The 16,420-nt window shown below is 45.6% G+C and overlaps 1 protein-coding gene across 8 annotated transcripts in view; it reads right to left on the minus strand.

Moving 5' to 3' along the window:
- Nucleotides 1-16,420, minus strand: part of LOC135902899 (neuropeptide F receptor-like) — a 424,407-nt gene that overhangs the window by 176,250 nt on the left and 231,737 nt on the right. For all 8 annotated transcript variants that reach the window (XR_011511175.1, XM_065433213.1, XM_070531292.1 and 5 more), the window contains one exon: nucleotides 271-433. The gene's annotated coding sequence lies outside the window, so the exon portion shown is untranslated. The remainder of the gene's footprint in view (nucleotides 1-270; nucleotides 434-16,420) is intronic.

Raw genomic sequence — 16,420 nt, forward strand, 5'->3', positions numbered from 1 at the left:
TAAGGTGACTTTGGGTATGTGCTCCGGTTCTACTCGGATAACGCTGTCCTCGAAAATAACACTTGACAAGAAAAAATAATCTCTGGTGACGTGTACAAACTTCACGTTGCTTTGCTTCGTATCAACACCGCCTTGATATCCTCTTATCAAGCTGGTGTTGATTACTCACGCGTACGTTTTCATCACACACAACGGCACACTTAAATGAAGTGAAGATAACAAAAGACGGGCGGAAATAACGAAGGATAAATTAGGTGCCGGGCAGCGTACCTCTTTAGGTGAGTCTTCGAGGTGGCGATTGGCGGCAGCGGAAGCTCAGTGAACCTGCGGGTGGACGGCGCGTACTAAGCAGCGGTTGGTGCTTGACGACTTGTAGAGGCGTGCCGGAGTCGAGCGACTGTCTGGACGCTCAGCAAGATCGATGTCCAGATCACTAGGGAAAGACAAGAAGACGACGCAAAGTTTGATTCTCTATAATGTTTAATAGAACACAGTAGGCGGTAAAGAGAGTAAAAAAAATGAAGTTGGTCTTATTTTCATCGGCACTGGAAATGGCCGCAACAAATACGTGGCGGTTTCTCCAGAATGTTAACTTGTTACATGAGCGAAAGGGTGCTGTGCTGTTAGTTAAAGTGAATATTTACAGCTGTTAGCTTGCTACCACACGAGGGACAGTCATTTGCAATAAAAAAAAAACGGTGCAAGAACAGAGAACTATAGCACTTCCCATATATAGTCTATAAAAGAGAGAGGTAAGGAAAAGGCCTTCTAGCATAATAAAGTTCGAACTGATTTGCCGTATAAAATGTACAAACACATAAAACTGCTACCCCGCTGAACTGACGAAACAAAAGAATTCACGCGTGTGCTTGTTTATCTTTCTCCGGTTTTCACCAGCTAACAAATGTTAAACGTTATCGCTCGGCACAGGACGCGCCTGCATGTATCGGATGGTTCTCGAATGTTCTATCCGTCGTCTGTTGTCACCGAACCTTGTGTAACCTGAGTGTGTGCGCGACGAGCATTGCTTAGTGTTTTCTGGAAGGCACGCGAACACGAGCCATTACGATGGATCCTTCGACGAGTCATGTGTAGAAGCCCACACACTTGACCCGCAGATCAGATTTTCGCCGATCGCCGACTCTGCTTGCCGCTATCATTGTGTTTTGAAAGTCACTTGCTCTTAAGGGCACACGTTCGCCCACTAAAGAGCTAGTTTCGTCATTCACAGTCTTGCTACGGTGTTCTAGACCGTCACTACAACGCGACAATATGCACGTGCACATGCATTTTTACCAGAGCTATCAGTACCTTTCAGGAAGGCCAGCGAATGGCTCCGGTGATGTCGTGCACGGACAAATCTCATTTTCGCATCAAACCGGCTTCCGAGCGAAATTCTTGGAATGTCGCGTGACAGTCAGGCAAGTGGGATGCGAAGACTCCCGTCATGGGTCGCTTATGACTAATCGTCAGCTATCCCGCGCCATGGAGTAAATAATTGTTGCTACGGGCAAGTGACCAGCGGAAGCCCCAGTTGCAGAAGTCAAAATGACACTGGACTCAATTTGGACAAATGCAAAAGTGAGCTTGTCCAATCGGCATTGTTCTAGTGTGAGAAAACGTGTCATCTGCGTACGTTAGGCAGAACTGTTTTGAAACAGCGTTCCAACTAAGATTCTGTCTGTAGCTGACTAATTATGCAGAAAGAAAAAGGCATTGCATTAAAATGTATACAGAGGTTTGTCCAGCCACTGTTCGTCCCGCCACTTAAGGCGCGATTTCTTCGTCTCCGTGCAGAGAATCTTTCTAACTTATTATTTATTTAATATAGTGTTTGATAAAAAGCTTAGCTGGTGCAGGCACTTCGATTTCCGAAAAAGGACGACAGCACTACTCCTACACTTAGGCACTTAGCTCCGACAGTGTTCTTCGGAGATTCCTCAACTAAATTTGGTTGTCAGGAACTTTCACAGCATATGTGAAGACGCCGAAGTGGAAGGTGTTTCCCAAGCTGGCTGCTAATCAAAGAATCGCCGAAAACAATAACCTTGTCTACAGCGCCGGTAGTCAAGAGGAAGCCCCTCACTGAATCGAGCAAAGACAGGATCTGCATATATATGCCCTGCATGGTTATTCAAGGTGGGATGAACCCAATCTCCGCTCTGTATTTTGTGAAATCAGACAGGGGACACACAACGCTTCTTGTGATCATGCCTGATATCTGTACCGTGGTGAACATGGTGTTATTCAGAACTTACAAGAGAAAGGTCTCCCACATGCGTGTCTGCAACACCTTGTGTTTCCCGCCTTCCAGGAAGCTTCCCGCCTTCTCACTTGTTTAAGAGATACTGATCTGTTCGACAGCTGGTAACTGCCTCAGCGACAGTGAAAAGAGACGCTCAGGCGGAGCAATTCGCGATCTCGATCGCCAGGCTAAAGCCGCCTGCAGATGCGACACACCACCACCATTTTGCTGATGTGAAACGCTTCCACAATTTTATGTGCCCTCTGGCTGTCATTTCTTAATACCACACCACAGAAGCGCGCTCAAAAGAAGGCCCACGCGACCTAGAGTGGGCAGACAGATGCGAAGAAGGCGTACCTTTTAAGTTGTGCATGTGCTGTCGCGGCCGCTCGTTCAAACACCACACATTCTCCTCAATGTAAGCCCTTCCACAAGACAGCACTTGTTACACATGGCTCAAAAAAGTTTATCTATTTTATTCCCCAGTGACCTTCCTTACGACGTTATTGGCTCGCTTTTATTTCATTATCCGCACATGACCTACCAATACTGTCATTAGCGGAAACATTAACATCGTCATGAAAACTTTTTTGATTGATCTTTGATTGTGAATCGTTTTGATTTTGGTATCAGTTGTCAATGAGGGCTTTTTCTTCTTTCTTCTTTCTTTATTGATACTGTCAGCCCTTACATAGGGCCATTACAGGAGTGGAGAAAAAAAAGTAAATAAAACAAACAATGTCAACACATTTGAATCATACAACGTACAAAAATGAAATTACATTACATATACAAAACCAAAAAAAAACCAGTCAATGTACCTTGAGGCATGTAAAATAAGAACATACACAGATAATAACAAAATCAAAAAATGAGATGATTCAGAAAGTCAGATCATTAACGGACCGCGCCCTCAGAATAAATGATGGCATGCAAATTATTCAGAAAACTATTTAAAGAGGTAGACTGAACTACGAAATCGGGAAGCATGTTCCACTCTTTTATCGTTCTGGGAAAAAAGCTATATTTAAATGTGTCATTATGGTTTACCGGAGGGGGAATATACATGCTGTGGCGATGTCTAGAAGATTCGTTAATAGAAATTTCAAAATAGTTCGTCCTATTTATTTTTATTTCATTATGAATAATAAGGAACAGGAACTTCAGCCTATCATACTTAGTTCTTAATTCTAAATTGGGAAGATTTGCAAGCTGACATAGTTTTGAAGGGGAGTGAAGTCGACCATATTTGTTGAAGATGAAGCGAGAAGCTAACCTCTGAATCCTTTCAAGTTTCTTACGGTTTTTCTCTGTGTAAGGATCCCAGACAATTTTCGCGTACTCAATGATTGGTCTGACCAGTGTTCTATAGGCCAAGTTTTTAACTTCAGAGGTTGCTGTGTGTAAATTTCGTCTTAGGCTCCAAAGCGCATTATTCGCCTTCTTACTTACTTCATCTACATGCCTATTCCAGCTTAAGTCACTTCTAAATAATAAACCCAAATATTTGTGTTCCTCTACTTTTTTAAGCTTGTTGCCATGTATACTATAAGGAAATAGCAGGATCTTCTTTTTTCTTGTAATAGACATGCTTACTGATTTAGTTGGATTTATAATCATTTGCCAGTGTTCCCATAATTTTTTGAAGCATGTGCCTGAAGTGAGAGAAAACGTCCTTAAATTGCCGCCAAATTTTCCTGCAGTGTCGCTGAAGTGGTCGCTAAAGCTCTGGGTAAATTTTAGGCTACGTAGGCGTTCTGTAACACTACATCATACGCTAGCATGACGCAAATTGTTTGTCGACACGTCCTACCTTTGTACAAGGTCCATGTGAGTGGGGAAAAAAACACATAATTCACAAGCAGTGTGCAACTGGTCTTTTACTATATTATTTTACTTGCATAACAACGAACGTTGGGAGCTGAAATTCGGCTTTTACCCTCAGAGTGTGAGGTCCCTAATGTAGCTTGATTGAAAAAAAAAACACGTGTAATCTAATTTTCCTAGCACGCAAAGATAACTGGTCCAACATTACTTTTGAATTTTCTTGTTCTCGGTTTTCCTTAATTATTAGCAAGATCGTGCACGGCGCACAAGGTTCCATGTTAACACGGTGATGGCAATTACGTGACCTTTAAGAACTACAAGAAGGACAGAGAGGGCGGGCAACTAAACGTATTTATTTCTTTCCATCATCTTTTTAAATGCAGTAGTTTGAACTTCAGCACGCCAAAACATTTAATGACGAGTCCACATCACTCCTCTAATATCATTGCCAAGATGGTCGCTAGAACCCCATTGTGTGGGCTGATATTTGCTATATATATGCCGCAATAAAGCAACAGGTTGTTTTCTTATTCACAAAGTTTTCGCCCATTTCTAAATCTTAGTGTACGTAACTGCACTCTGTACTCACCGGCGTAACTATCCGATGCCGCATGACGACGCTATGCAGGCCGTCAGTGTACGCAGAAATCCTGTTAAATGCGCTCTATTGGGGCTCGCGTTTTTTATTGGCTAAGCTAATAATTTCTAATAAAGCACTCAAGTAAAAACTTGAGGAGCTGATTATCTTGTCCAGGTGTTCCTCCATCGATTCGGGAAATTTTGCGTCCGCGCAAGTTCTACTTACCGCTATGACGCTTTCCTACGAAGGGGAAACACGTGCAAGCACAGAGACCGGCATAACACAAATTCAAAAATTTTTGTCTTGCTTAAAACAAAAAGTAATTTGATAAAAGTTTCTCAGTTTGTACACAATGAATGTTTCTAATAAATACACTATTTAGCGTATTTTTATTCAGACCACCTCAATGCTAAATTTACAACTAAACATAGGCTAAACCTAACTTTTTTGCAACTTTGTCGCCAGCTGTACAGGCGATTTCACGTTATATTCGTTTCAAATTATTTTTCACTTACACTAAAATTTGCTGACAGTTAGTTACTATGAAATATAACTTTTCGGTAAAAGTTATCTTTCTGCAAAAACAATTCCCAATATGCACCAAATTTTGCATATTTAGTGTCGTATAAGAAACTCAAGGAAACGTAAAGATCGATAACACCTTTTTTAACTGAAAAACCTATCCTCATTCTCATGGAAAAATCGTGTGCTCGCCTAATTTAAGTAGAGAAAATTTTTTGACAATGCGTTTTACGACTCATACTTTCGAGCTAAAAAAACTTGACATGTTCCTAACGGGGCTGCTAATTTCTTTTTCGCAGAAATGTTTTACAGAAATACTTCTTGCTTTAAAAAGATATTCCTCAATTTTTTTCAAAGAAATCGCTGATGATCGAGCGCCAAGGTTGGGACAGTTGGCGTAGAATGACCCCATACAGACAATTTCGGCCGCTCATATGTATTAATCTCGAGGTCTATTTTCGAAGCAACTTTTTAACCTCGAAGACACTAAAATGTCGCCAATCTTGCTTACGTGTCGCTGAAAAATGTCGCCGGTCACTACATTGAAAAATTTGTCAATATGTAGACAAGACAGCCGCTAAATGATCTATCGACAAAATCGCTAAAATGGAAACACCGGTCCTTTGTACTTCTTTCTTTGTCTTTCGTCCCGTTTGTGCTGTTTCAAATATGAGCGTTAACCAACTCACTCAACTGTCCGCTTTGCTAAAATATTTAGTTCTCACTACAGGAATCAATAGGCCCTGAAACAGTGAGAGAGAGAGAGAGAGAGAGAGAAAGAGAGAGAGCAAAGAGAGGAAAGGCAGGGAGGTCAACCAGACGAGCGTCCGGTTTGCTACCCTACGCTGAGCAAGGGAAAGGGACAACAGAAAGAGGAAAGCGGGAGCAGTGAAAGATTCACAGTAGCTTCCGCCATTGAATGTAGAACAGCTAGGCCGTGTAGAAAAGCAAAACTGTAATTTGCCGCGCGGCGAGGCACGGCGGCTGCAGTGACCTCCACGCAGACAGGCGTTCTCATTTTCAGTTTAATTTATTTTCTCACAAATATACGGCGTACAATTCCTAATGCGGATGGCGGGGTAAAACGTGTATATTAAGCTGCTTGACTAGTCTGTTCTGCATGATCACTCGACAGCATTCGATAAAACAGCTTAATCAAACACGTATGTATAAAGATGCGTAAGAAGCCGCACGAGCAAGAAGCATGTTCAAAGCACACACACACACTCAAAACAAAAAAAAACAATAAACACATAAACGACGGTGGCATCACACATAACAAATAAGTCCTTCTTTGATTAACACCGAGCGAATCTTGAGTTACTGTTGTATTTATTTAATACAGAGGGCAAAAGAAGCTATATTCTATGCTCTGGTAGCGGTACATATAGTTACCAGTATATACCAGTATTCACTGTGGCTTGTGAGGCGAATGGGTGTAGTTTTTCCGTCAAGTTTTCTGGGAAGCGCGTTGGAAACCGGCGTTGAGAGGAGCGGCCGCCACGCCGCCTCTGCGCTCATCACACATGCAGAGCCCGCACGTGAGCGCGCTCCGGAAGCCATTCGCTCCGCTATCTGCGCCAGCTGACGCCTACTGACACGAGGAACGCTGACAAAATATGTCATGCCCTTGGACAGCCGAGAGACAATGGTTAGGCTTCGCGTCACGTCTTCAAGCCGGGGTCAGCACGGACGCTAGATCTGACGCCTTTGGCGTTTCTTCAGAAGAGTGGTTGCAAGCCAGGACGCCTGAGGAATGTTGAATGCGCGCTTGAATACGTAACATCGTGTTTCGCTGCGTGTTCAATTCTATACGGAAGCGACACGCTAAGAACACGCATGCGCACCTAGACCTCGTTCGCCAGAGCAAAGGTCGCACCGGTGAGAGGGTCACGACTAGCTGCTTTCGAGCGTTGGCTAGCAAGAGAGAAAGCACACGTAACGCTTCATAAACTGAGGGGCCGCCACCGTATCGCAATGTTCACGCCACTCTTTCTTTTCTGAGTAATTGTCTTTCTTTCTTTCTTTCTTTTTCGCGAAGCGAAATATCCTCAAGGATATTGTTGTTCATCTTGACAGTGATAAAAAAAATGGCTTTTTTTATTCATTTTTTTCCAGGCACCTTGCCCTGGATTCTTAGTCTCGAGTACGCGGGTAAACCCATTAATTTTAAATTGGATTTTATTGGCCGCGAGAGATCAAGCAGAGTCGCCGCCTGTTGGGCACTGACTGAACCATGGAGAATGGGGATTGCGCGATGTATCGTCTGCTTCTCCTACGTGTTTACATGGGGCGCATACGGCATGCCCATTTTTAAATATGATTTATGCCATTGTTGTAGCACGGCTGCAAAAGTGTGCTCGAATTGTTGACGATGTACAGAGCAATTAGCCTTGCGCTGTCGTTCTTGTAGCCGCAGAGCCCAGTGACCAAGCCGGCCAGTAGGACCCGTTTAGTGACAAAAGCCGGCAGAGTGCGTGATGGTCCGTGATTACACACAAGTGCGTGCCATACAAATACGAGCGGAATTTGGAAACCGCCCCGAAGAGAGCTAGTAATTCACGCTCTGTAATCGAATAGTTTCCCTCCGCTGCTCTGAGTAGGCGGCTAACGTAGGCAATTGAACGATTTGGCCCCGTTGGCGTTGGGCTAAGGCGTCTATGATCCCGTGACCACTAGCATGGGTACGGACCTCTGTAGAAGAGGACGGGCCAAAGTGGGCCAGTATTGGTAGCGTGGTGAGAATGGTAGTGAGGTGGGCATACGAGGCAGCTCGAACGGGACCCCCCGTAAACGGTACATCCTTCTTCAGAAGATCGGTAAGTGGTCGGGCAATCTCTGCGAATGTTTTCACCAACCATCAGAAGTAGGAGCATAGTCCTACAAAACTTCGGACGTCTTTGACAGACTGAGGTCCAGGAAATGATGTGACAGCACGAATTTCCTCCGGGTCTGGTGGGATTCTGGACGCGTCGACGAGGTGGCCCAGCACTGTAATCTGTTGGCGACCGAAGTGTCACTTCGATGAATTCAATTGGAGCCCAGCCTTGCGGAAGACTTGAAGAATAGCTGATGAGCGCTAAAGGTGTGCCTCAAGTGCAGAGGAAAATGCAAGAACGTCGTCTAGGTAGCAAAGGCATGTTGACCATTTGAACCCTTGAAGCAAAGATTCTATGATACGTTCGAACGTTGCTGGGGCGTTGCATAAACTGAATGGCGCAACTCTGAATTGTTATAGATCATCAGTGGGGACGAATGCGGTCTTCTCTTGGCCCTTTTCATCCACAGATATATGAAAATAACCAGACCAAAGATTTATTGAGGAAAGGTAGTTGGCACCGTACAGATAATCGAGGGAGTTGTAAAAGCGAGGCATGGGGTAGATGTCCTTTTTGGTAATTCGGTTTAGATGACGATAATCTACGCAAGAACAGCACGTGCCATCTATTTCCTTAATGAGCACAACGAGCGACGCCCAAGGGCTTGACGAGGGTTCAACCCTGCCTTTGGCCAGCGTCTTGTCGACTTCGTATTGAATAACCTTACGCTCTGATGTAAAAACTAGATATGGCGGCGATAAATATAAATAAATAAATATATAAAGAGAGAGAGAGAGAGCAGACGTCTATCTGCTGTACCAAGCAGCGTGGCAACGATATGCCCAGGGGTAGAACTTGCTTTGTCACGCCAAAATTTACCGCGTGGAGGCATGTCAGGTTATCAGCAGCGGTTATGACGGAGTGGGGTACAGTGATATCGCGCATCAAAAGGACATCAGGAATATGTGCGACGATGTAATCTTCATCGGGCAGAGGGAAGGATGAAATCAAATTAATCGACGAAAGTCAGTGCTTTAGCCGGCAGGCGGACGAAGGTGGTCGTACTAAAGTTGTACGTGAGTACAGCACGAATATGTGGGAGAAGAGGAAGTTCGAGGCAAAGAGCACTGGCAGAACAGTCGATCGTAGTGGTTTGCGCCGTAAGAAAGTCTAGTCCGAGGATAAGGTCATTGGGTTTTATGTTGACCAGTTGGTCAACACTCTAAAAAGAACTGGAACGTGGCGGCCGTCGATACATAGACGGGCAGTACATATTACAGTATATACAAATGGACGCAGCCTGAAAACAGTGAGAAGTAAACTAGGCATCGGACCAACCAAGATGTATGCATTGAAAGACAGGGTAATCAGCAATCTCGAAGATATAGTAAAAGCAGCGGAAGAATTGTATACTGACCTGTACGTTACCCAAAGCAGAAACGATACCTTCATTCAAGGTAGTAATTAACAGATTAGAGAGGCTCCTTCTATAAAGAGCGACGAAGTTAGAAGGGACTTGCAAGACACGAAACGGGGAAAAGCGGCAGGAGAAGATGGGCTACCAGTCGATGGTGGAGACATAAAGCTTGCAAAACTAGCGGCCCTTTCTACGAATTGCCTGCCGACTTCAAGGGGCCCAAAGAACTGAAAGGATCAACGGCGAATATCTCAGCAACCTTAGATTTGCAGATGACATTTTCCTGTTCAGCAATGCTGCAGACGAGTTACAACAAATGGTTGAGGACCTGAACAGAGAGAGTATAAGAGTCGGGTTGAAGATCAATGTGCAGAAGACAAAGATAATGATCAATAGCCAGACAAGAAAACAAGAGTTCAGGATCGCCAGTCAGCCTCTAGAGTCTGTGAAGGAATACGTTTACCGAGGTCAATTACTCACTGAGGACACTGACCATGAGAACAAAATTTACAGAAGAATAAAAATGGGTTGGAGCGCATTCGGGAGACATTGCCAGATCCTGACTGGAAACTTACCATTATCATTAAAAAGAAAGGTGTACAATCAATGCATTCTACCGGTGCTGACATATGGGGCAGAAACTTGGAAATTGACAAAGAAGCTCGAAAACAAGTTAAGGATCGCGCACAGATCGAGGAACGAAGAATGTTGGGCGTAAGATTAAGAGACAGGAAGAGAGTGGCGGTGGATCTGAGAGCAAACAGGGATTGCCGATATTCTAATGGACATTAAGAAACAGAAATTGAGCTGGGCAGGTCATGTAATGCGTAGGTTATATAACCGGTGGTCCATCAGGGTTACAGAATGGGTGTCAAGAGAAGAGAAGCGCAGTCGAGGACGGCAGAAGACTAGGTGGGGTGATGAAATTAAGAAATTCGTAGGCGCTAGTTGGAATCGGTTGGCGCAGCACAAGGGTAAGTGGAGATCGCAGGGAGAGGCCTTCGTCCTGCAGTGGACATAAAAATTGACAGGGGCTTAGCTCGGCTATGCCAGGATATACGTAGCGAAAGCTAACGTATAGCATGGTTAGCCTTAGTTAATCTTAATTTCAAGTCCAGGTTAGTCTGGTTGTTTAGCTAAGTTGCGGCGTTTAGCCAGTCGTTCGGCGCACTGTTCGTCTGTTTCCTGGGCGATTCGTTTCATCTTCATCTCGTTCCGATGTCGATTCCAGGCCTCCTCCTGTTTATCAGAATTGTTGTCGTCCATACTGCCACCTCCACTGTGGTTTCGGCGCACGCGAGCTCTCCTTTTCAATCCTACGAAGTGTTATCAAGCATGCGACGCAGCTGGCGAAGCGAGCGGAGGCGAGCGCAACGATGAGGAACGCGATGTGACGTCATACCAAACGCGGCGGGCGAAAGGCGCGGCGCTGCGCAGCGGCGCAACACCTGTGGTTTGGTGCTACTAGTGGCGCACGCGCAGTAGTGACTAGGGAGCTAGAGAGAGAAATATCCGTGGCGAGGGGAGGCGGGCGTTGTGACGTCATGTGTCTTCTCGGAGCACCGCCACGTGCCAAATCGGAAGTTCGCGGCCAGTAAAGCTATCGCTTTAAAATATGATGATGATGATGATGATGACATCATACAGTGACGGCAACAGTGCTGCCATCGGTGACGCGTACAGCTCGTGTAGTAGCAGGTATGAGAATCTTCGTCAGACGACGGAGATTAGCACTCATTATGGATACCTGAATAATGAATAAAGGGAAAATCGGACATCCACCCGTTCGTAGCAATTGCTACAAAGGAAACCCATACGGGTTCCTCGAAAGAAACGCCTCATAGTTGAAGAAAAATTCGTCCTGGTCCGGGACCAGGACGAATTTGGATACCTAGGCTCCAGTATTAACGCCGTCAAAGGGACGCCATCGACGAACAAGTAAGTTATGGTTCGTTGGGAGCGTCAATAAAGGATTTCGTCACAATGAAAATAATGCAGCAATACTATACGGACCCTGACGAGCAACAGGTTGTCGGTTCGATTTGCGGTTGTGGGGGCCATGTGCGGAAGTGCTAGCGTTGTGAGAATTCGGCGCACATGAGGGAACTTCAGGTGGCAAAATAATAACATTCAGAAGCCCTCCACTAAGGTGGCTTGGTTGTCCAAGCAGCGCTTTTGGACGAGAAAAATCAGTCAACAAATCAAAACACAAGCGAACAGAAAAATAACACCTAGCGCATGAAAAAAGAAAAAAAAAGAACATGGGCCGTTTATTTTATGCAATGAAGTTCTATAGGACTAGCAATACTGCATCTATATTACTATTGTTACCTCCAAAGACAACTAATCACACAGGGCATGTTACCTCACAGTCTCATGGAACCCTAAAGGAATTGGGTCATCGGACAGAAATCTGGTTGGGATACGTGCAAGGTAACAATTCGTCCAAACGCCAGATTGTGTATCAAAAAAATTCGCAGACGATTACGATACTCCCTAATGCGAAATTTGAGCGCAGTTCTATACGTGTTTTCATTTCGTGATATAATGGCTGGAGTGGACAATCTGTCTTGTGCTGCACGTTGCAAACGGAGCGAAGGGTAGCGCGACTGCCTCGCTAATTGGGAGGTCGCGAGAGGCAGCGCGTGGGTGATGCGTGGGCGCGGTTACCAACAGCTGCCGTAGCCAGACTTCCGCTCATGTAGCGCTTTGTTTCCATGTATGGTATCGGTGGAGTCATCAGTGAACAGACGACGTGTGCTGCTCCCACACCATCTCGTAGCCATCGTCGCCGCAAAGCCCGACTTGCGCGACACTACGCTTTTCTTCTCATGCTTTCGCTATGCCCTCCTCCTGCACTTTCCGCCTCATGGATCCGCTCGCCACAGGAACGCCACAGGATACGCTCGCCACAGGAACGAGCGCCTACAAGCTGCGCTCTCAAAAAAAAAAAAAGCTTAGAAATCATTCGCACCTCGTTCCTATTATCTTCTCTGCGCAGATTTCTTCCTGCGCTTGCTTTTGTGTCATACCACCAATGTCAAGTACGAGGTTGTCTTCTCGGTAACTTGCCACTAATCACACCCAATCTTGCTCGCACGCTCGCCTTTGCATGCGTTGCGTTTCAGTATATAAGCAATAACCCTACAGGCCATTGAAAAGTGGGAAGAAAGGTTCGAAAAACGCGCTTAGAGACTGAAAACAGAACAATGCGCGTCCTTGCTTAACGATTTAGCCTATGAGAATGCGTGATTTGTATTCCTCGCATTGAAATCATCTGGTGTAGAGCTCGACGCACTACCTCTGCTGCGCGCCATCGCAAATGACCTATACTCTAATTCGGCATATTGTTTACCTAATCAAAGCTCTCTAAACAAATTAATAAGTTTTCGGTAGCCTCCTGTATTTTCTGCTGCTTTAGCGAAAGCGTCAATGGAACTGCTCAGCCATCTTCGAGCGCCAGGGGACAAGAGCTTCGTGCATGGTAGCGAATGCTTCGGCGGGCTGTGTTGTGGCGCATTTCTCAACAGCCCCCCGCGCGCAACAGAAATCACAGCAGGATGCATGCACACGGCTTCCAAGCGAAAGGAGAATGGGTGAAAATCGGTGCTTTCGCATATCGCCGATCGATATCTGTCAGAGGGGAGAGATGCCCCGAGATTTTGTTGCCAGTTCTTCTCATGCGTATACGACGCTCAGTTATGGGCCGGGCTACATTTGCCCTCAAATGGCGTTGTTTTCCTGGCGATATATATATATATATATATATATATATATATATATATATATATATATATATATATATATATATATATATATATATATATATATATATATATATATATACGATACGTTAAGTTCTCCGTGTCGGATTCGAGGCGCAGAAATTCTTGACTGCACCACAATCGCAAGCTACAAGAGGAATAGGATTTCAATTGGCGGATTGGCCTCGTCGTCAGAAAGCTAGACTAGAGCTCCGAGAGACGCTTTAATAAAAAATTTACTCACCATCCCGGCCCTGCGAAAATGGATGTCTAGCGAATCTGTTCTAAACTACCACTACAACTGCTGTGTGGCGTATACGCAACGCTTTATTACTTTGGAGTAATGGTACCATTTGTAGCTTAGAGCAATGCTAGCAACGGGTATAATTGTAATTTTGGCAGCGCGCTGCCGCTGGTCGTTTCTTTTCCCTTTACCGCCCCTCGTATTCACACTGCTCCTCGGGAGTCCTAACTATGCATTGCCTACCCATAGCGGAGCTGCAACAACAATGAAATCAGTTGCTAGGCTGGTTCTCTTAGATACGAAAGGCTAGTGACGTTACTCCCCACGTTGCAAGCTGCAGTGGACGCAACAGTAATCCTGCGCAACAGTAATCTTTACTGGGAAACGTATGCGGGGAGCGCTGCGTGCTTCGCATTGTTATCAGCAGCGCCTTAGCATGGTTGTTGGGTGCTTGTTTTGTACTTGTTCTTTATTGAAATAAATGCTGTGCTGTATGCGTGATACCAAAGAATGTATGCACTTTTCGCTTAAATCACTGGAAGTTTCTTTTTTTTTCCTAATCACTGAAGATTTTCCCTCGAGGACGCGTCGCCAAAAATCCCCATCAACAAGAAGAGGCTAACAGATTCGCTCTAAAAGAGGAAAGGGAGGGGGGAGGGGTACTGTTGTTGACAGACATCGTGCGTAAACCGCATTTTGAGCGCATTGGTTTCATTATCGAGGACTAAGTTCTCACTAAACTGTCGTTATGTGGACGTATGTGTGTATTGAGAGGGGGGGGGGCGCTGATAACGTTTATTTGTGGGCAAATTGGGCAAAGTACAAGCGTGGAGAGGGCAACAGAAGAGAAGAAAGGCAGGGAGATTAACCAGGCGCACGTCCGGTTCGCTACTCTGCACTGGATGAAGGGGTATGGGGAAGAAGAAGAGAGAGGGAGAGGAGATAGAGAGAGCACAGTTTCGCGTACATATGAAGGTTCGCACCGAGTCTACACACGGTTGCCAAGACTTGTAGACTTGAGGTTTTTCAACAACGCTTTCGTGGCTTTCTGTGCCATCGACGCATACGGCTATAGTCCAAGGACCTTCATTTCCGAAAATGGTCTAGAGTCTAGCTGGTTCAATGCTGTCCGGAGAGCTTCATGCTCGACGTCATACTAGCAGGATGTGTTCTATCGTTTCTATGATTCCGCAAGAGTCGCACGTGGGCGTATAGTCCAATCCAATGTGGAACGAGTAGGCCTTCGTAAATGCCACCCCGAGCCAGAGGCGGCACAATACTGTCGCCTCAGAGCGGGAAATTTCTGATGACATTTGTAGCTCAAAGGATGGATCAAGCTTATAAAGATGACGCTTCGGGAGTTTAGGAGAAGGCCAGTATTTGTGTGTCATGGCTTTAGCCACGATATGAAGCGTTCTTGCAGCGTCGGTTCTGCATAAAGGGATTGGAACTGGTCGGGCTTCCGATGGGCAGACCAGGCACCTCCGTCGGTGAGGTCATTACCAGTAATACCAGTATGTCCAGGTAGCCACTGGAATATAATTCGTACCCTTTAGCGATAGCTTGATGGTGGTCTTCTCTTATTTCACATATCAGCTGCTCACGAGTTCTATGATATAGGGCAAAATGCAGACCCTGAAGTGCTGCCTTAGAGTCGCAGAAGATGACCCATTTCTGAGGTGTCTCTTTCAGGAGGTATTCGGCAGCAGCTCGCAGGGCAGCAAGCTCTGCCGCCGTTGATGTTGTTATGTGTCACAGCTTAAAGTTCATTGTGGTTTTCGTAGCCGGAATGACAACAGCACCTGAAGAGCTGGTATACGTGACCGAACCAGCGGTATAGATCTGTATTCGTTCCCCGTATGTCTCATTGATTAGCAGCAGCGTCACCTGTTTCAGAGCTACTTTAGGGTGATTGGCCTTCTTTACACCCGGAATACGTAGGCGCACCTGATGCTGTTAGATTCACCACAAGGGCGATGAAGGCCTTGCTGCCAGCATGTATCCTAATGAAAGACAATCTATATGAGTAATCATAACTTCAGAAAACATTGCACTAGGTCTCTGCGATGGCAAGCACACCAAGTGATTATCGGGGACGCGGGAAAGATGACGGATATGCATCCTGAGACAATCCACAGCAACGTATCTTTGGATGATCTTTGGCGAGCACGATTGTTGCAGCTGTGTGGAAGCACAGCGAGGAAGTCTTAAACACGTGCGCGATGCTTGGCCTTGTAAACTCCTCCCCCCCACACACGCAAGCATGCACGCGCACGCACGCACGCACTCACGCACTCGCTCACGCACACGCACACACACACACACACGCACACGCACGCACACACACGCACACACACGCACACGCGCACACACACACACACACACACACACACACACACACACACACACACACACACACACACACACACACACACACACACACACACACACTTGAACACTGTGGGGCCGCAATGGCACAAACTTAAAGGCGATGTAATATAATGAAATGCCGCTTCACAAACAAATTAAGCGATAATAGTCGCAGACGAATGCACATCGAATACCTTGAAAAAATAAAAGGAGAGAAAAGTCCGCATGATCACCTCCGCGTCTAGGCTCGGAAACCGTATAATGAGCTGTTCGGCTAATGACCCGTTCATGGCTAGGCTTTAAGTCCGGGGTCTTCGTTAAAGTGTGCGAATGACTCACGAAAACGATGTGCACAGCCCTCAGAAGATAGCTATAAACGCCCGTCAATTTTGTGCTCTTGCGTCATGCTTCAGAAAGGTCGAACAGGATCCGACTTTACAACACGCTCGAAAATTGCGAGTGAAGATATTAGTCGCCGTCGCAAAGGCGTGAACCTCTAATGCAGGCGCACCGTGCCTTGATCAGGCGCGGATCATCGTGATAATAGAGAGTGTAAAATGGAAAAAAATTAAAAATCAGCCTGTAACCTTCGCAGACGTTTTGATTAAGCCCTATTCAGCCTTTTTTGCATT

The sequence above is a fragment of the Dermacentor albipictus genome, chromosome 1 (assembly GCF_038994185.2).
Source record: "Dermacentor albipictus isolate Rhodes 1998 colony chromosome 1, USDA_Dalb.pri_finalv2, whole genome shotgun sequence".
NCBI lineage: Eukaryota > Metazoa > Arthropoda > Arachnida > Ixodida > Ixodidae > Dermacentor > Dermacentor albipictus.